The 22,740-nt window shown below is 38.9% G+C and overlaps 1 non-coding gene across 1 annotated transcript; it reads right to left on the bottom strand.

Moving 5' to 3' along the window:
- Positions 1–16,713: 16,713 nt before the first annotated feature.
- On the bottom strand, positions 16,714–16,820 carry LOC128287515 (small nucleolar RNA R71). The gene has a single exon (XR_008278215.1). It is a non-coding gene; the product is annotated as a small nucleolar RNA R71 (small nucleolar RNA).
- Between the last annotated feature and the right edge of the window lie 5,920 nt (positions 16,821–22,740).

Here is a 22,740-nt window from a genome sequence, read left to right as displayed (position 1 = left end):
CTCCGAAGGTATGTGATTCGAGAAGTTTGAACTTGCTGGAAAATTTTCAGTTAATGCACTTGTGAAATTCCCAACAACAAGGTATGTTTTGTGTGTGCTTCGCACACTATGAGTAAGTCGTATGAATATTCGCTCTAATGATAAATGAGCTATCGGCATTAACTAGGCCGTTATTTGTGTATGAATATAAGAGTTGGGATTGTGAAGTAAGCATGTCTTTGAGAAATTGTGCATATGAATTATTGTTTAGCTACTTGAATGCTATGCTTTGGTTGTGTGTATATTATGGCTCGAAACTTACTAAGCATAAATTGCTTACTCCGTTTCTTTGTTTCTCTGTTTATAGATTTTGCTCGTTAGCGATCGGATTCGGGATCATAGAAGTTGAAGTCAACCACACTATCAAAGCCCTTTTGGTACTCCTTTAGTTGAGTTTTGGATATGGCATGTATAGGACCACCCTCGGTTGTTTTAAGTACTTTGTGATGTATATGTGTGCGCCATGCGAAAATGGTTCGTAAAAGTGGAGTATGGAATTTGACCATATGTGGTTTGTAATTATATTTGGTTTCATGATGTGATTATGGTTTGGAATGAGAGTGTTGGTCACATGATCAGCCATTGGAATGGCTAAATATGATCATATGTAGACCTAAGTATGACTAGACTATAGTTGGTCCATGGGAACTACAATATAGGTAAAGCCTACCTTAAAAACAGAGGCTGCCAGCTGCAGTGCCGTGGATGTGAAAAATCACCAAAATTTGTAGAAATGGTTTTAAATAGTGAATAAATTATGTTATCGAACCTTGACGAGTCTATTTTCATATGAAAGTAACGAAACGATCATATGAACAGTATACTGAGAGATATTAAAGTTCTCGTGAGACAGTGTCAGAACTGTTTCTGGGTCCCCTGTCGCGACTTTGAAAATTTACCATAAATTATCCAGAATGAATTAGAAGTCATGCCTTATATTTCCAGATTCCTTTTTCAGTCTAGTTTCATTAGAAACAAACAGCATCAGTATTGAAACCCTGTACAGAGAGATATTCAAGTTGTAACGTGCGAAGGTCAGTGTAGTCGACCCCTGTAACATGGGTGACTTTAACTAATAAACTGTACCAATTGGCCTGACCAAAAATTCTAGAAAAAAATCCAGGGATGGATACATGAGTCTAAATTCAGGGAAAATTTACGGAATCAGTTTCTGAGTTCTGTAACTCGAGATATACTTTTTAAGGCAACAGTGACGCAGTTTTCCAGCTTGCCTGGGAATGTCAAGTTGGTCGGTGCTATAAGTGGTTTTGGCTTGTTAACCCCTCGTGTCCGACACAGCAACGGTCTCGGGTTCGGGTGTTACAATTTTATTGGTATCGAGCTACAGTTTAGTCGATCCTAGGACTACCGTGATATGTTTGGGGTCTAGCTATACATGCCATTAAGTGATAATTGATAGTGTGGTGATTTACGACATTTTGAAATTTGTGTTTGTTTATAGCCATGGATCCCGATCCCAACCGAGCAATAGCTGATGATGTGGAGAGTGTGGCGCTGCTCCGCAAGAAGGGACAGCGCCATGGACTCTCAACCTATTGCTAGCAATCCGAATGATGAGGCTAAGCAAGCCTTCTATAGCGTGATGAATGATTGGTTCAACCAATACATTCGAACTAACACGGCTATTCCACAACCTCCATTCCCGACTAATGCAACCCCAAGCACTACAATACCTCCGTGAATCGACCAAATAAGGTCAAGTAAGCCCCAATCGATGAATTCAAAACATGGGGCTACTGAATTTAAAGCTACGGATAGCGGCGATGCCGAGCAAGCTGAATTTTGGTTGGACAACACTATTCGGTGCTCGATGAGCTATCATGTATACCCGATGAATGCTTAAAGTGTACTATCTCCTTGCTACGCGATTCGCCTACTATTGGTGGAGTACTCGACTTCACAGTGCCTAGAGTACGTAACTTGGGAGTTCTTTCTAACCGAGTTCAAAGAAGTATATCGATCGAGATTTATGGATCAAAACGGAAGGAATTTCTTGAACTTAAACAAGGTTCCATGTCTGTTACCGACTCTGAACGAAAATTTGTGAGGCTTAGCCAGACGCAGCGAATGTATTTCTTCGAAGTCGTGATGTGTAAACGCTCAAGATGGACTGAATGATGATATAAAGCTATATGTTGGCATTTTGAAATCCGAGAGTTTGTGGCTCTTGTCGAGCGAGCGTGCAAAGCCGAGGAGCTCAATATGGAGAAAAGAAAAGTGAAGTGGGAGCAAGGAGTTTAATAAGAGGTCTTGGGAAGCCCTTCCCACGATCATCAAAGAAATTTAGAGATGGCTTAGGCCGGTCTAGAGACACTTGGCTTTTCTAGACGAGACCGCGATCGACCCCTATGGGCACGCTGAGTCACTTCGATCGCCGGTGTTGGCAATGATTGTCGAGACGAACGGAGTGCCAATATTGTGGCAAATGGCATTCTGGGAGTTGTAGACTCCGTGACCGCTCCTGTTACAAGTGCGGATCAGTCGATCATTTCATTAAGGATTGCCCGAGTTTATCTGAACAAAACGTAAATCAAAGTGGGAATCCGGGTGCTACCACAACTCGAGGTAGGCCACCTAGAAATATGGGCAATGCTAGTGGTTTGTGAATACCCGGATGTTTTCCCTGAAGAATTGCCGGGATTACCACCTGTTCGGGAAATAGAGTTTGGCATCGAATTGGTACCGGTACCACCCCAATTTCGATAGCTCCGTATCGTATGGCACCAACGGAATTAAAGGAGTTGAAAGCTCAGTTGCAAGAATTGGTGGATAAAGGTTTTGCTCACCCGAATTTTTCACCTTGGGGTGCACCAGTGTTGTTTGTGAAAAAGAAGGATGGAACCATGAGGCTGTGCATCGACTATCGTCAGCTTAATAAAGCGACGATAAAGAACAAATATCCGTTATCACAGATCGACGATTTGTTCGATCAAGCGAAGAAGCTTCGGTGTTCTCGAAAATAGATTTGAGATCGAGCTATTATCGATTCTTGAATTCGAGATTGAGACGTACCCAAGATTGCCTTCAGAATGAGATATGGTCACTACGAGTTCCTAGTGATGCCGTTTGGGCTTACTAATGCCCCTGCGGTATTTATGGATTTAATGAATCGGATCTTGAGACCATATTTGGATCGGTTCGTAGTCGTGTTCATTGATGACATCTTGGTCTATTCAAGAAATGAGACCGAACATCTTGAACACCGAGGTTAGTGCTGCAAATTTTACTTTAATAAGCAATTATATGCTAAGTTCAAGAAGTGTGAGTTCGTTAAGAGAGGTTAGCTTCTTGGGGCATGTGATATCTCATCGGTATTCGAGTCGACCGAACAAAATTTCAGCCATACTTAACTGGAAGCCTCAGAAATATTACCGAGGTTCGAGCTTTTGGGGCTTGCTTAGTTATTACCGACGATTTGTAAGAGGTTTCTCGACGATAGCCACGCCAATGACGAAGCTACTCCAAAAGGATGTTAAGTTCGAATGGACGGATAAATGTCAAAAAAAAAAAAAGTTTCGATCAACTGAAAACTTATTTGACTAAAGCCCCAATTCTAGTGCAACCCGAATCGGGCAAAGAGTTTGTTATTTATAGTGACGCATCCCTACTCGGGTTAGGTTGCGTATTGATGCAAGAAAGTCGAGTTGTGGCCTATGCGTCGAGGCAATTAAAGCCACACGAGAAAAATTATCCGACCCATGATCTCGAATTGGCTGCCATCGTATTCGCCTTAAAGATATGGCGACATTACTTATTTGGTGAGAAGTGCCATGTGTATCCGGATCACAAAAGTCTCAAATATTTGATGACTCAAAGAGACTTAAATCTGCGACAAAGACGTTGGCTCGAGCCATTAAAGGATTATGAGCTGGTCATTGACTATCACCCGAAAGGCGAATGTGGTTGCGGATGCCTTAAGTCGTAAATCATTATTCGCTTACGGTGATGAATGTACACTTGTCTGTTCTACCCGACAATGTGTTAGTAGCTGAATTGAAAGCCAAACCATTATTGATACGTCAAATTCGTGAAGCTCGTAAAGTCGACGATGAGTTGGTTGCAAAGCGGGTGAGTGTGTTCGAACAAGGACTCGAATTTCAAATTGATGATGACGATTGTTGGAGGTTCAAAAGTCGTCTGTGTGTTCCAAAGAATTCGGAACTTATTTCGATAATTTTGAACGAAGCCCATTGTAGCCGAATGGCAATCCACCCGGGGAATACGAAGATGTACAACGATTTGAAACGTCGGTTTTGGTGACATGGTATGAAACGAGACATCTCTGACTTTGTTTTGAGATGTTTAATATGTCAACAAGTGAAAGTGGAACATCAAGTGCCTTCCGGATTACTTCAGCCGACCACGATACTCGAGTGGAAATGGGATCGAGTCACAATAGACTTTGTATCCGGACTGCCATTGTCAGCAAGTAAGAAGGATGCGATTTGGGTCGTGGTAGATAGATTGACTAAGTTGGCTCACTTTATCCCCGTACGTACGGATTTTTCAATGGACAAACTAGCCAATTGTACGCTTCTCGACAGTGAGATTACACGGGTGCCTATTTCCATCGTGTCGGATAGAGATCCGAGATTTACCTCGCGATTTTGGAAGAAGTTGCAAGAAGCTTTGTGTACCAAGCTACATTTCAGACCGCCTTTCACCCCAAACCGATGGTCAATCCGAGCGGATAATTCGAGATACTTGAGGATATGTTAAGATGTTGCATCCTCGAGTTCGATGGTTCATGGGAACGATATTTGCCTTTGATTGAATTCGCACAACAATAGTTTTCAATCAAGTATTAAGATGGCACCCTACGAGGCTTTGTACGGTTGTAAATGCCGTACACCATTGTTTTGGACCGAGCTCGGTGAAAGCAAAATTTTCGGGTGGATTTAATTAGAGATGCTGAATGAAAGTGAAAGTAATCCGTGAAAGTCGAAGATAGCCTCCGATCGTCGAAGTCGTGACGCTGGTCTCAAACGAAAAGACATCGAGTATCGGTGGGAGATAAAGTGTTTCTCAAGGTTTCGCTTTGGAAAAAGATACTCGATTCGGCCGTAAGGGCAAGTTGAGCCCGAGGTTCATTGGGCCATATGAGATATCCGAGCGAGTCGGTCCATGGCATATCATTTGATTTTGCCCCGAACTCGAAAAGATTCACGATGTCTTTCATGTTTCGATGCTTCGACGCTATAGATCCGATCCATCGCACGTGATTAGTCCATCAGAGGTTGAAATTCAAACCAATATGAGTTATGAGGAAGAACCGATTCGTATCCTATCACGTGAAGTGAAAGAGTTGCGAAACAAGCGGGTTCTGCTAGTGAAAGTGTTATGGCTCAAACACGGGATAGAAGAAGCTACTTGGGAAACCGAGAACTCTATGAAAGAGCGATACCCAACCCTATTTACCGGTAAGATTTTCGGGGACGAAAATTTCTTAAGTGGGGGAGAGTTGTGATAGCCCAAAATTGACCCTAGTCGGGAGGTGGTTTCGAGACCACAAAACCGAGGCATAAAAATAATTTATAATTTATTTTGATGCCTATAATATGTGTTAATTCATGTGTGACATTTTGATGTTTCGATTTAGAGTTATAAATGTGAATTTCATTAGAAAGGACCTAGTAGTAAACTTTGAAAGTATGATGGGGAAAGGTGTGATGACTAGTTGAACATGCATGCAAAAATAAGGATTTGCATGTCAATTTCCCCAACATGAAGTGGCCGGCCATGGCAAGAGTGGATGGGCAAAACATGTCATGAAACATGTTTTGTTGGTGCATTAGGGTGAAATAATAAAATAAAGAGCATGGGCAAAGAAAGAAAAAAATGGTCTCATCCATGCTTCCCCCTTGGCCGTGAGTTGAGAGAAAGGAAAAGAAAAAATTTGGTTCATCCATTCTCATTTTCTTTGGGCTGAAAATTCTAAGAAGGAAGGAAATTTTGCTCCATTTTTAGTTTAGAAGAGATCTAGAAGGAGATTTGGCTATACTTGCATCAAGATTAAGGTATGTTGAGGTTGTGTCATGAGATTCATGCTTGTTTTGGTTGCTAACTTGATGTGCATGTTAGCCATGGTTCAAATCCTTGCTATGCCATGAAAAATGGTATTTGGCCAAGGTTGATATTGTGTTAAAGCCATTGCATGCTAAATGTGAAGCTTGTTGATGATGCATGTAATGATGGATTGACTACTCTTGAAATTTCTTTTAGTATTCTTGAGTAGGACATTGAATTCTTTGTTTAACCATGACCGAAGTTGAAAGAGTATGGTTGTGATGTATTCGCCATGGTGCATTCAGAGCATGATTTATGCTTGTTACTTGATTGGTAAAATTTGTGTTTGGATGGGTATGAACCCCTTGAGATTGACCTTGCACCTATATGTGTATACATGTTTGCACATGATGTATTGGCATGACATATATACTATTTCAAGGTATATATTTGCTTGTGATGATGTTTCGGTTATGAAGTACATGAGAGATGTGTATTGAGCTACAATATGTAATGCGTTAGTTAGTAAAATGCATACTGTTTTTGTGTGGTATTAAGTGCATAATTGGCCTCAACATGGACATGCATATTCGCCACATGAGGGGAAATTGGTGTGCATGCATTCGGTTAGAGGCAAGCATATTGATGCCTATTCTTGGCTTAGAAAATTCGCTAAGAGGAATATTAGCTAATGTGTTGAGTTCGATTCGTGATTTCGTACATATGCGACTTTGATGCCTAATGAGCATATATATTGGCTAGGTATCTTGAATTCCTCTTTCGATGCTCAAATGATAAAACCAATTTATTTGTTAAATTAAGCTCAAGAGCAAAGGGGAGCTAAATCCGATAAGGGGAAGGAAAAAGTCGTCGAATAGCCGTCGAAATCGTTCGACCACGTCCGAGGTAAGTTTTCGAGTATCGAAACTTAGATTTTGATTCGATTGAATGAAGTAATAAGCAATCGAAATTGTGCCTTTGTATGTGGCCATTGAGCCGAAATGATATTTTTGCTAAGTGAATTGTGCATAAAAGTTGTGTTATGAAATTGAAACAAAGATGTGTATGAATGTTCGAGTGATATCTGGGCTAAGCCCGAAGGCAATTGTGCGAGTTATGATATCCGGGCTAAGCCCGAAGGCAATTGGGCGAGTTATGATATCCGGGCTAAGCCCGAAGGCAATTGTGCAAATTGTGATATCCGGGTTAAGTCCCAAGGCCTTTGTGCGGGTTACCATAACGGACTATGTCCCGGCGTTTGAGCAGTAGCTATATCCGGATAAACTCAAGGTATGTGATTCGAGAACTTTGAACTTGCTGGAAAATTTTCAGTTAATGCACTTGTGAAATTCCCAACAACAAGGTATGTTTTGTGTGTGCTTCGCACACTATGAGTAAGTGCGTATGAATATTCGCTCTAATGATAAATGAGCTATCGGCATTAACTAGGCCGTTATTTGTGTATGAATATAAGAGTTGGGATTGTGAAGTAAGCATGTCTTTGAGAAATTGTGCATATGAATTATTGTTTAGCTACTTGAATGCTATGCTTTGGTTGTGTGTATATTATGGCTCAAAACTTACTAAGCATAAATTGCTTACTCCGTTTCTTTGTTTCTCTGTTTATAGATTTTGCTCGTTAGCGATCGGATTCGGGATCATAGAAGTTGAAGTCAACCACACTATCAAAGCCCTTTTGGTACTCCTTTAGTTGAGTTTTGGATATGGCATGTATAGGACCACCCTCGGTTGTTTTAAGTACTTTGTGATGTATATGTGTGCGGCCATGCGAAAATGGTTCGTAAAAGTGGAGTATGGAATTTGACCATATGTGGTTTGTAATTATATTTGGTTTCATGATGTGATTATGGTTTGGAATGAGAGGGTTGGTCACATGATCAGCCATTGGAATGGCTAAATATGATCATATGTGGACCTAAGTATGACTAGACAATAGTTGGTCCATGGGAACTACAATATAGGTAAAGCCTACCTTAAAAACAGAGGCTGCCAGCTGCAGTGACGTGGATGTGAAAAATCACCAAAATTTGTAGGAATAGTGTTAAATATTGAATAAATTATTTGATCGAACCTTGACGAGTCTATTTTCATATAAAAGTAACGAAACGATCATATGAACAGTATACTGAGAGATATTAAAGTTCTCGTGAGACAGGGCCAGAACGGTTTCTGGGTCCCCTGTCGCGACTTTGAAAATTTACCATAAATTATCCAGAATGAATTAGAAGTCATTCCTTATATGTCCAGATTCCTTTTTCAGTATAGTTTCATTAGAAACAAACGGTATCAGTATTGAAACCCTGTACAGAGAGATATTCAAGTTGTAACGCGAAGGTCAGTGTAGTCGACCCTGTAACATGGGTGACTTTAACTAATAAACTGTATCAATTGGCCCGACCAAAATTCTAGAAACAAATCCAGGGATGGATATATGAGTCTAAATTCAGGAAAAATTTACGGAATCAGTTTCCGAGTTCTGTAACTCGAGATATGCTTTTTAAGGCAACAGTGACGCAGTTTTCCAGCTTGCCTGGGAATGTCAAGTTGGTCGGTGCTATAAGTGGTTTTGGCTTGTTAACCCCTCGTGTCCGACACCGGCAACGGTCTCGGGTTCGGGGTGTTACAAAATTTAAATAAAAGGAAGAAGGAAACTTGAACCTTGTTAGTTTGATGGGTTTATTGTCTGAGGCAACAAGGTTTCGTGTTTTCCAAGCCAAAAGAGTGGAATACTTGCAAAAGAAGAAAACTAACAAAAAGTAAAGCAAAGAGAAAAGAGATACTAAAAAGAAAAATGGAGGATATTGAAAGAGAGATTGAGAGGAAACAGATAGGGGAGAGAGTTTTTAGGGATTTGGGGTTGAAGAATTGGGGGAAAATGAAGACAATGGGGTGTTCCAAAATAAGCGGATCACAATACCCAAGGTTAGATATTGCGATATACATTGTTTCTGAACCATTGACATTCAACCAACTCAAAAATAAATTAGGACCAATTTGAAACTTTCTAAAAAGATAGGTAAAAAGTGAAAACAGAGGTCATACGACTGTGTGGCCAAGTCGTGTCACAAGCATAAGACCGTTTGAAGCCAAAACATGGCTGTGTTGACAAATGGTGTAACAGACTGTTGTTATGTAATCCTGGGTCACATGGTTGTGTTGTCAGAACATGTAACATATTGTAGCTGTATGGATCAACTTGCACGTAAAAATTGAACAAACTCCATAGTCGTGCCCTACACCCGTGTCACAGGCTGTGTGTACCTAAACATGTCTTTTTGATATGCCATAAAAGTAACATAATTTAATCCTATTCTTGATGTGTTTTTGGATGATTTGTTATGTCAAAATAGTGAATTTGATGCTCCTAATCCTTTAATTTCATGTTTCTATACTTAGATGAGCATAGGAAATCAATAGGAGCAAAAATGGGCCAAAATCAGACAAAACAAGCTATTTTCAGGATCCACATGACCAAACCATTCCCACATGCGGAGCACATGCCCGTGTGATCCACACAGGTTGGCCACACGCCCATGTGCCAGCCCATGTCGATATCGCTCTCTGTTTCCCAAACATGCGAAAAAACCAATTTTTAGGGTTTTTGAACATTCTAAAGTCTATAAATACACACTAGAAGAGGATCTAAAGGGACACGTAGAGTGGAACGAAGAATTTACTTCAAGAATGCCAACAAAATCAACTCAGAAGCAGGATCTCCTTCAAGATTGAAGATATCCATTCAATTTCTCTAGAAGTTTTTGGGTTTCTTTATGTTTTGTTGTTTTCCTAATTTTGAGATGTTTTCCTCCCGAAGTATTAACTAAATTCCCTAGATACCTACAGAAGATGAAACTTATGATGGATCTTGTTATTTAATTTTTTGGATTATATGATAAATACTTGTTTTTGTTTTCAATTATGTATGCTTATTTCTTACTTTATTATTTTCAAGGTATTAATTCAAGTGTGATGTGCATATTTCAATGAAGCAAAAGTCCCTTATTAAGAGTAGATCTGGCATAATTAAGTGGAGTTGCATGCAATCCTAGAAATAGAATGACATAAATCTACCGGATTAGAGACAAATCTAATAGGGGAATCCATAGATCGAGTTAATGTGACAATAGGGGTTTTAATTAGAAAGATATTTCAATTAATCAACCTAGAGTCAGTTGTTCTTATTTTTGAAAGAGATATTAACATAATTTAGGATTTCTACGGATCAAGACAAGTGAATAAATTGTCTAATTCAGATACAGAATAATAATTGAAGTCTAGGTGGATTCTTTCTTGGGTATTGTCTTTCTCATCAGTTTTCTTCTAATATTTTCCCAATTCGCTCTTTCTCGCGTTCTTAATTAGTTTAGTTAAATTTAGATTAAAAACATCCCCTTTAATTTATATACTAGATAATAAAAATATAGTAAGTACTAGTACTTTTAGTCCTCGTGGATATGATATTCCTGACTCACTATAACTATACTACTACTCGATAGGTGCGCTTGCCTTTGTCGTGACTTTAGTTAGTTTAGTTACTCATCAAGTTTTTGGTGCCGTTTTCGGGGACTAAGATATTAGGAACACTAGATTTTTACTAATTCAGCCATTTTAATTTTTATTGCATTTTAATTTTGTTTTTAGTTTAATTTTTATTTTCTAGTTTTTCTTTTGTTTGGCTCTGGCAGGTTCCTTTAGTATATGACTAGAAGAAACTCGTCAGGACCTTTAGTATTCGACAGTGAGATAGAAAGTACAGCTCACAGAAATCATAGAGAAGCGAGGCAGAGTCAACAAAGTACAGTGGAAGAGCAAGAGAACCTCATTAATATTACTAAGGAGATGGCTAAAAATTAGAACAATCAGCTACCTCCTGTAGTTGCCACAAATCCTGCTCCTCGTACTATGTACGATTATGCCAAGCCCAATTATCGAGTATTGTGAAACCTGCTATTGCTACGATGTAACACCCCGAATTTTGGGCCTAAAAGTATTAGGTCTTGAGCATGGGAACAGTCAGGAGGTTGTACATAAATATTTAGTTGTTCAAGAAAAGGACACAATTGAGTATCTATTTCAGTTGTTAAGTGCTTTGGGAAGTGTCCGAGAAGTCTTGGGTTCAAGCTTGAGCAAGTGCAAAAACTTTTTGTTTTTTGAAGGAATAAGCACTGTCTCTAGACAGTAGGCTTTTAAATAAAAATGGGTGAAGCATGTCATAGAAAAGCCTACAGATCTAGGGGATAGGGGCGTGTGGAGTGTTCCAGGTCTGAGGTTCAAGTCCTGCTTGACGCAAGGGAGTGTTTTATTTTGCTAAAAATGCTGTGGAGGAGTTGTGGTTTGACTAGAACGCTAAGGTGTTTGAATGGAATTTGAACTAAGTAATTGAGGTAGGATTGATCAGTTGAGGGATTTGATGAGATATTTGAGGAGGGATTTTAGGAGAGATTAGGGGAGGAAAAAGTGGGATTTGAAATATGGAGAAGTTGTGCCAAAATGGGGATTCTGACCACTTAGATTTAGGCTAAGGAATAGTAGGATTTTTCTCTTCTCATTATCGGTTCTGACTTGAATGTTTTTTCCCTTTTTCCTTCCTTTGGTGCAGAAGTTTGGTTCTTTTCATTTTTGATTGAGGTCAAATATTGTCTTTGTCAGCTCGAGTATTTGTCATTTCAGGTCTATTTTGATTTTGCTCTCCACAACAGTTCTCCTCTCAATTTTTTTTTGTTTTCTTTCGGGTTTTTGTTCTTGATTCCATTGGCCAATTGCTTCCCTCTTCTCCCCTTCTCAATAAGAGTTCGCCTTGCTGATGCTCTACACCCCACTCCCTCATTCAAGGATTAGCCCGAATGCACCTTCTTTCCCTCCTTTGATTCTTTCTGGTGTTAATAGATTTCCTCTCTTTTCATTGTGCTATTGTGACCATTCATCTCTCTCTCAATTCTGTCCCCTTTTCACCTGGCACCTTGGCCAAATATTTAGTCTCCCTCAATCAATTCTCTCTTGGTGGAATTCTTCATTTGTCTTGAATAGAGGTGCGATTGTTGCATCTTGAGCCTCGGTTCGAGTTGGTGCTTCTGAGGGGTAGGTCAAATTCTACTATCTTCTATTCTTAGTCTATGCTCTCGGTAAGTTTCTATTCATGTGGTTCGATTATTTACGTGTATGGTCTTAGTTAACTGATGGCGATTGGGATGCAGGTGGTATTTAAGGATTCCAAGAGATCGCTTGCAACGGTTTTAGTGTGTGATCGATCTAGACAAGTGATAGGTAATCTTATGAATAAGTGTTTCTGATTAGAGTTTGCTTCGACTCGATTGTTAGACTATTAACCGAAGCTTATGTTTGGAATAGGTTGGAGTGCTCGTCGGTTGATTCGCACAGTTTCGCAACAGGGTGTGTAACCACACTGCTGTAAACGTAGATTGGCAAAAGCCGAAAAAGTATGACTATTGACTCTACACAAGCGTGCGCTCACTTGTGTGGTAATCCGAATGCATAGACGTAGGTGTTTGATCGTAGAGGCCACCATGAGCGAAATCGTAGGCTTAGGTCGTTTTGGACCACAAGGGCCGTAATGGGCCGAGTGGGCCCCACGAGCTCGTACGCCCCACACAGGTAAATCACACGAATGTTTGGAGACTATTTGGCTAGGCTGGGTAGTTTACCCAACCAAGGCCATTTTTGGGCTTTGTGAGGCACATGGGCGTGGAGGCCCACATGGGCTATGTTATGGCCTTTGGGCCTATTTTCATTGTTGGAATATTAGGGTTGCACGGGTCGCCTGAGACAATTGTGGACCTACTGTTGGGTTAGTAAGTATACCTAGACCCCAATTTGATGAAATGACTATTTTGCCCTTATGTGGTAAAATGACTGTTTTGCCCTTATGTGGTAGAATTACTATTTTGACCTTATGTGGTAATATGATTGTTTTGCCCTTATGTAGTAGAATGACTATTTTGCCCTTATGTGGTAAAATGACTATATTGCCCTTATTTGCTCAGATGACTATTTACCCCTATGTGATGTATGTTTATATTTTAGCATGTTATTTGCAATTGTATTGAGTACATGTATAATATTATGATATAACATGACACGTTGCATGATGCATTGCATAGGGATCGTTTATATATGATTGGAGGAAGTGTACTGTACTAGTAGCTCTGCTGCAAATCACTGATGGCTCTAAGCCTATTATACTGGCAGCTCTACTACAAATACAGTTAGTGCCACAGCCGGTGCTAATTCTGGAGTGTAGGGATGGGTGGGTTGATTATATCCCCACATAGAGTGTAGGGTTGGACAGAGATGGTGTGTAGAGGCTGGATGGGTAAAACTTGCATACTGTTTATTGTTACTGCACTGGGCCAAGGCCCAAACACATGACTGTTTCTCTATTCAGATGGGCTAAAGCCCAAATTGATATTGCCATTATTACTGATATGGGCTTAGGCCCAGACTATGTTTGTTCACTATATGTTTGACTGTCTGTTTATTAAGGTATTACACATTGAGTTTTCGTAAACCTTTTTGTTTATCTGCATGGGTAATCCTTAGGCGGACCGGTGTTGTGAGGGACACAAACGTGGCCACACAATCACGCACGCTTCTATTTTTTACTTTTAAATTATAAGTATTTTAATTTGGGTTTTTTTTGTAATAAGGCCTCTTTAAAGTTTTATTTTTTTTTTTGATTTGAGATTTATTTACTTTGAATCATATCTGTTAGAAGTAGGCTGCGGTTTTCCATAAAGATATATGCTTTCAAAACACTTCGCTATTCCCACATAATTTAAAGTTTCCGCAAACAAACAATGTTTTTAAAGTGCAATAACAACCTAATATGTTAGACACTTTGCTAAACCAACTTGAGTTTTAACAGCTAACAAGATACCTTAAATTTTTCAAAAAGATCACAAATTACAACGAGGTTTTAATATAGAACAGATTTTTCAACGAAACTACGTTTTTCGAAACACACTTCAATGTGACATTGCAGATTTGGTCATAACGTCTAGGCCGGGTTTGGAGTTTTACAGGCGAATAACCTCAAACTAAAGACGAACACCATTTGCATGTGTAACATCCCGAAATAGGGCCTTGTTGGAATAGTGGTTTCGGGACCACAAATCTGACGTTGATATATTTTTTTATGATTATTATGAGGCCTAAAATATGAATATATGCATGTGTTAAAGTTTCATGAAGAAATTCTATGAGTAAGGTGTCCAATTGGAAAATAAGGACCAAATTGAATAAATTATAAAACTTGGATTCCAGAAGCAATTTGCATGAAATTGCTTTAGATTATTAATTAGATTGAATAAATTGCAAAACTTGGATTCTAGAAGGAATTTGCATTAAATTTCTTTAGATTATTAATTAGAACGTCTTAAAGAGCAATTTGCCCAATTTCTAAGTTTTTGGACAAAAATGGGCAAGCATGGAAAATTTTGGAAGTTTAGTAAGGAGGGGCATTTTGGTCATTTGGTAATAAAATCAATAAAAAGGGAAAATGAAGGCAAAAATTAGCCATCTTCTCCCTTGTACTAGCCAAAATTCTCAAGCCCTCCATATCTAGGGTTTTCAACATTTTCAAGCTCAATAGTAAGTGACTCCTAGCCCCGTTTTTAATGTTCTTTGTATTTTTGAAATCTTTGTAACATGTTCTCTCCATTTCTACCTATATTTTAAGCTAGGGTTCATGTATGCAAACTGAGCCATGTGTGACAAGTTTTTTCTTTGATGTAAATATGAAAGTTAGATGTGTGTTAAACATCTTTTAGCAAAAGGCACAAAATATGTGGTAGAAATGTGAAATAGAGGAAAATGTGGGCTAGAATGAGTTTATAATGCATTCGGTTAGGCTTGGGTAACCAAGGAATTACATGTATATCATTTTACGAGCCTAGGGAGTAAATCGTAAATAATGTGAAAGGTTAGGTGCAAAACGATCATTTTGTCCGGGGGTGAAATTTAGGATCGAAAAGAATACTGTGAGATATTGATAATTCATTTTTATTGTTATAGACCCCGAGGAACAATTTTTGAAGGTCAATCAAGGAAAACGAAAGGGTTTGGAATAACCGAAACACGAAACCGACACAAATACCAAGTAAGTTCAAATAACTTAAATTAAATCCATAATATGCCTACATGCATGTTGTATGAATGTGTGATAGTTGTATATAATGATGTCATGAAAATCCATGAATGTGTTAATAATAAAAATGACAAGATGATAAATGTCTCAGTTGAAGTAAAAAGGGAAATTCAATGGATAAACCATGGTTTACGTGACTTGAGATCCTGCATGTGTTGCAGAAAAGGTGATAAACCATAATTTATACATATTTTTATCCCACTCTTAGCACATTTTATGAATGATTTTTCCTTAAATTTGGTGAATTCGATGCTCCTAATGCCTTAATTTCTCCTAATACCTAGGGAGTTAATTAGAAAGAGATTTCAATTATTCAACCTAGGGCTAGACATTGTTAGTCTCGAAAGGGATAATAATATAACTTAGGGATCTCTACGGATCAAGTCAAATGAATAAATCGTCTGATTCAGAGTCAAATAACAAGTGAAGTCTAGGTGGATTTTTCCTAAGGTATTGTCTTAATTCAATCGTTTTCCCAAAAGTAATTCCCCAATTCTATTTTATGTGATTTCTTAGTTTAGTTAATTAGTTAGATAAACAAAACCCCTTTTATTTTTTAGGCTAGATAATAAAAAGAAAGTTAATACTAGTACTTTTAGTTCTTTTGGGTTCGATAATCCGGTCTTGCTAAAGCTATACTATTGTTCGATAGGTACACTTGCCTTCATCGTGATAGTAGTTAGTTTCAAGAACGATTCATTATAAATATTTAAAACCTGTCACGAATATCACATATCAAGTTTTTGGCGCCGTTGCCGGGGAACTAAGATATTTGGAACAATTGATTTTTATTACTTTAGCCATTTACTTTTACTGCAATTTAAACTTTATTCTAATTTTTTTATTACTAATTCTTCTTTTTCCCTTTTTCTGGTAGGTTCTTATAGTTTATGACTAGAAGAAACCCGTTAGGACCATTACTTTTTGACAGTGAGATTGATCGCACAGTTCGCAGAAACCAAAGAGAAATAAGGCGAATCTTAAGATACACAGAGAACGAGCAAGAGGACGATATTCAGACCACAACCGAGGAAATGACTGAAAACCAAGAAAATCTGCTACCTCCTGCAATTGTTGTTAATCAAAATCCTGCTCTGCGCACTATGTATGATTATGCTAAACCTAATTTAATGGGAACTGAGTCAAGTATAGTTAGATCTGCTATTGCTGCAAATAATTTTGAACTAAAACCTAACACAATTCAAATGATACAACAGTTTGTTCAGTTTGATGGTTTGTAGGACGAGGATGCCAACGCTTACTTAGCAAATTTCCAAGAATTTTGCGATACCTTTAAAATTAATTGCGTTTCTGATGACGCCATTCATCTTTGGTTGTTTCCCTTTTCGTTAAGGAATAAGCCGAAATAATGGTTGAACTCGTTCCCACGAGGGTCAATCACTACTTGGGAACAAATGACTGAAAAGTTTCTATTAAAATACTTTCCGCCGACTAAAACGGCTAAATTACGTAATGATATCTCTTCTTTTGTGCAGATGGATTTAGAGACACTCTACGATGCATGGGAGAGATACAAGGACCTTTTAAGAAGATGCCCTCACCATGGGTTACCGCTTTGGCTACAGGTTAAAACATTCCATAATGGCCTGAATCCTTCGACTCGGTAGATGATTGATGCAGCTGCTGGAGGAACTATCAATAATAAGACACCTGAGGCAGCTTACGAATTTACTGAGGAGATGTCACTGAATAACTATCAGTGGCAAGTTATGAGAATAAAAACGACGAAAGCAGTCGATGTTTTCAACCTTGACGCTATTACTATGCTATCTAACCAAGTAGAACTCTTAAATAAAAAGATTGACGGTTTGTGTAGCTCTACTCAGGTACATCCAGTGATGAGGTGCGATTCGAATGGAGGAGAAGCATGCACAGAATATCAACCTTTCAACCCTAGCATCGAGGAGGAACAAGTCCAATATATGGGTAACAATAACTCTAGATCCTAAAATAACCCATATAGTAACACTTATAATGCAGGTTGGAGGAACCATCCCAATTTCTCATGGGGCGGTCAAGGAAATCAAAGGCCACAACATCCTCTGGGTTTTCAACAACCACCTTACCAACAAGAAAATAAGCTGAACCTTGAGGAGATGCTAACCAAATTCATCTCGGTGTCAGAAACTCATTTTCAGAATACTGAGACAGCACTCAAAAATCAACAAGCATCAATCCAGGGGCTCGAAACTCAGATTGGACAGCTCGCTAAGTTCATTTCTGAACGACCACAAGGTAGCATACCAAACAACACTGAATCTAACCCAAGGGAGCAACTCAACACGATTGCCATTCAAGATGAGGAAGGATTAGTTGGAAAACCAAGGCTAGAAATAGTGGTAAGCAAGGTAAGAATGGGGTCTGACAAAATGACCCAAAGCCGGTAAGTATAGAATATAAACCTCGTCTGCCATACCTCAATGCGACAAGGAAAGACCGCTTAGATGAACAATTTGGTAAATTGCTTAAACTTTTAAAAAAATTACATATTAACTTACCTTTTATTGAAGCTCTATCGCAGATGCCAAACGCAATGAAATTTTTAAAGGAGCTTTTAGAAAATAAACGAAAGTTGGATGAGGCTTCGCATGTGAAACTAAACGTAGTTTGCTCAGCTATTTTACAAAATAAAATACCCAACAAATTGAAAGATCCAGGGAGTTTTACAATTCCTTGCTTAATTGATAGTTTAGATGTTAATAATGCATTAGTTGATTTAGGGGCTAGTATTAACGTCATGCCTTACAAAATGTTTAAACAACTAGGTCTTGGGAAACCCAAACAGATTAGGATGAGCATTCAATTAGCAGATAAAACTATAAGATTTCCTAGGGGTATTATTGAAGATGTGCTAGTTAAAATCAATAAATTTATATTTCCCGTTGACTTCGTTGTTCTAGACATAGAGGAGGATAGCAACACTCCTTTCATTTTAGGAAGGCCCTTTTTAGCAATTGCTAGAATGATTATTGATGTTGGCACAGGTGAGCTCATACTTCGTGTGGGAGACAAAACAATCACCCTTCAAGCTCGCAATTCCGACAACACATCGAAAATTGAAGGTGATTGTCTAAACCATTCTACTAAAACTGACAATATGGTGCAACCTACTTTGTAGGAAATGAGTTTGAATGAAGTACATGAGCCATTTTCATGCAATAGTAGAGGACCTATTCATGAAGAACGAATGCTACAAATTGAACAGCTAGATGAATGGTGGACACATAAATTGAGAACACATGATAAACCAAAACTATGCCAGAACAAGCTCAATACCTTTCCAAATCAACTTAAGGTTGGAGATAAAGTTTTATTAGATGCCGCAAATCCTCACATTGTCACTGCCAAACCGAATGAAGAAATTCTTCTTATAGTACTTAGCATCTTCCTATTCGGTACAGTCAAGGTAAGTCATCCCAAGTTCGGCACTTTTAAGGTAAACAATACCTGCCTAAAACCTTATTCTAATGAGATTCATAGCAGGAATGAGGAGTGTAAACTCCTCAAACCACCATGACCATTCAATGGAGAGGTAAGTCGAGCTTAGACTATAAATAAGCATTTCTCAGGAGGCAACCCGAGCACTAACTGTATTAACTTCTTTAAATTTTACTGTTTAACACCTAACTTACTAACGGAGCTCTTGAATACAGGTTTACCACACAGACACGGCCAAGCACACGGGCGTGCTTAGGACCGTGTGGAAACAGGGCAAAGATTTTCCCCAGCACAAGCTGCGATAAATCACCATGGCCATGCGACATGGCCGTGGGCGAACCTGCCATGGGCGTGTGACACGCCCGTGCCTAAAAACTGTGGCCGAACCTGTCAAATTAACACGGGCGTGCGACACGCCCGTACCGAGCAACCGTGGGTGAACCTGTCAGATTAACACGGGTGTGGGCCTACATACACAGGAGTGGGAGAAGTGAACGAAGACAAACACGGTCGTGTGCACCCACACGCCCAAGGAACACGGGCGTGGGAAAAATGTCAAACGCGCTCAAATTCAAAATTCACGAATCACACAGGAAAAATTTGGGGAACACGGGCGTGTCCCCTGGCTGTATGTCCCAAACTATATAAATATCCTTCACTATTTATCATCTTCTTCACCCAAAATCCCTAACCTTAGCTACTGCAAGTCCACACGGCCTCCTTGCCCCGCCCGTGCGCCGCCTCCAACTCCATTTTCGACGCCCATTCTCATCTTTTTAGTGTTTGTTTACTTTTTCCTCTTTTATTTTACTTAGTTATAATGCTAATTACCATTTTAATCTTCATTTATCCCATACTTTTTCCATTTTGCTATCATTCAAATTCCATTGTTAGATTAGCTACCATTTATTTCATGTGACATTTTTCTTTATTACTTCATGATTTCTCAAGCCTCATTTACGTATTCTAAGTCAATATTCACTTGCTTATTATTCTTTGCCATTATAATCCATGCATTGTGATAAATTCATGCTTTTTACATTTCCATCAAGCTCTTTGCCATTTTGAGTTTCATACTAATACCAGACATTATGCCATAAAATTTATTGTTTTGGTTAGGTCTATTAGTGTTAGTAGTTGTGCCTGAAATTATTTATGACCTTTTCCTTGTTGAATTTGTTTACATTTTACCTTATCCAATCATCAAAACGGAATAATGGTTTTGCTTGTAGGTATACCATGTCATCTTCACGAGGAAAGAAAGCTGCCATCCCTGCTTCAAAGAAAAGGAAGGGAGCGTCGTCCTCCTCGGGTCCTGCCATAGAAATTCGTCACCCTTTCCTGCAGTTCCCCATTGGGCCCCAAGAAGAACTTTTCTAGATTCTACGGGCCCGACCCTTGGAAGTGGGCTGCTGTATAGATTGGGCCATGCTAGAACAAGTTTAACTCGCAGATGCAATTCGGGCCCTCCTCACCACTGATCCTTGGGGGCTTTTCTTTGAGATTGTCTATCTGAAATATCTCGAACTCACTATGGAACTTTGCTCAATGTCCCATCTTTAGACCATGATGGCCCGTTTTGATGACCCGGGAACAATCCAATTTCGCCTCAGCAGTTTAGTCCGCCAGTTGAACGTCCTAGAGTTCTGAACCGCACTGGGCCTTTATAATGAGGAGTTCATGGAGGAAAATGAACTCCACGCTCTCAATCGCCACATCCATCACTCTCCTTCATGGTGTTGGAACACCATCACCCCCGGCATTGCCTCCTACAATCCTAGCCGCTCCAAGGCATCGGCTCTCCTTCCATCTCTGAGGTACCTACACATCATTTTGGCTCACACATTAACAGGAAGGTGAGCAAGCACTAGCGTCGTCAACACTCACGATGCCTACTTTCTACGGTGTATGTCGCACGGGCACGTCATAGACCTTGCTTATTTCATTACCCTCGCCATTCAACATCAGACGAAGTGGCATAGGAAGGGGGTCATCTCCATTGGGCCCTATGTGACGCGGTTGGCTCGGTACTTCGAGCTCCTCAACATAGCAGCCCAATCATCCTCCCTTACTCTTATGGGCCAGATATCCCCACAGGGCATCTCGAGCATGCTAAGTATGAGGATGATTGAGAAACGACGTGGCACCTTCCCTCCTTAGTACTGTCTCGCCCAATCCACCGAGTAGGAGGCCCCCAAGGACATTACTGATGATGTCCCTCCACATCATGAGGACCCACCGTTTCAGCCACCACCACTCTCTCGTCTAGTTCATGCGGCAGCTTTATACGCTGACATCTCTGAGCCCCTAACTCGATTCGAGCAACAGTGTTTTTAGCTATTCGATCATATTGATGCTACACTACACCAGATTTGTTAGCACTTTCACATCTCATCGCCACCCCCACCTCGTGAACCATTTAGTGATGAAGTTGTTTAAAAACTTTTATTTTATTTTAAAACTACTTTTTATTTTTCTTTCACTTTATTTTTATTAAGTTTTATAATTATTATTTTACAATTTTTAATTTCGGCAAATTCATTATGAGTACTTAATCTTCCTTATATATTATTTAAAAGAGTTCCTAATCCTGTCACAGTTATAAAGAGCTCCAACGCTCATTACTACTCAGGAACTCGAAACTCCACTGTGAAAGGTTCTCCACGACTGCCATGGCCTGTTCGACCACGACCATAGCTACCACCAGATATAATATTCTTTTGGCGTAGGACTTATGGACTAATGAACCTCTACCACCGCCAAAGTATCATCTTCCACCCTCACGCCGATTATTCTCCAAAACTACAGTTTAAGGAAATTCATTCATCACCCAGGAAGTTTCACTTCTCTCCCTATCTTATATTTATATTCTTTTCTATATATATGTATCTTTGTACATTGAGGGCAATGTACATCTTAAGTGTGGGGGGGTATTCATTTCACTATCAGAAAAATCCCTGAATGATTGCCTTGTTCTCTTGAAAAGCTCTCATATCATGTTTAGGATGAATTTTGATTGATTTATAATTTTTATTGATATATCTTAAATTAAAACATAGGCATTCATGCATTGATTATTTAAACTTTAAGACATTAGAAAATTAAGCATGATAAGTTGATTTTTAAGAATTTAAAATTTTAGGTTGTTCCCCTAAGTTTAGGTATTATTTTAAGTTGGAATTCACAAGTTTAAACATCAAAAAACCATAATTTTTGTGAGATCTTGAGCCTTTAGAGCATCTATTATTTCTTTCATGCTTACTTTCATTATGAGTGCGTCAGTATTGAATTGTTATTCTAGAACTTGCTTGATTATGCATGTCAAGACCACACCATTTGATTTGATATGTCAAAATGAGAAAGGCACTTAGGTTTAACCCACTCACTCCATAAAAGCCGACCTTCACAATTAACCCTTAGTGAATCCTCTTGAGCCTAACAACCCATTCATTAATTTACCCTCAATATTAACCCATAACTCATTATTGTTGAAATCCCCTAAATTAATTTGATCCTTATTTTTGTCGAGATTTAAGTTGGAATAGTTGCTTAGCTATGTTTTATTCTATTTTGTAATTTGACTTGTTCTTAAAAAAAATACATGTATACATATTAGTAGTAGTGATCTTCTGAGCTAAAGAGTTAAATTCCATATTCAATCTCGATTCTAACCCTTTCTTTCAGCTTGTGACCACACCCTCTAACCAAAGCGACGTTACAACCCTTTAAAGACCTTTTGATTGATGTTTCATCTCAATTTATAGTGGTGGAGATTTGATTTTCATGCAAGCCTATGGTAATGACTTTTCATTATTGACTACTGAGTGCTTCTTTTATTATCCTTAAACACCTCGAGTGATTTGAGTGAATCTTTAGTGAGGATGTGAAACTCTGTGATATTTTGAATCAAAGGTAATTACTTAGACGAGGGGAGACACCTATGTTTTCAGGATAAAATATTCAACTTGAAATGTTTGAAACGTTGATATTCTTTCAGTTGAATTTTCAATGTATGATTAGCTATGGATTAT

The sequence above is a fragment of the Gossypium arboreum genome, chromosome 13 (assembly GCF_025698485.1).
Source record: "Gossypium arboreum isolate Shixiya-1 chromosome 13, ASM2569848v2, whole genome shotgun sequence".
NCBI lineage: Eukaryota > Viridiplantae > Streptophyta > Magnoliopsida > Malvales > Malvaceae > Gossypium > Gossypium arboreum.
This window is presented reverse-complemented; position numbering and strand designations above follow the sequence as displayed.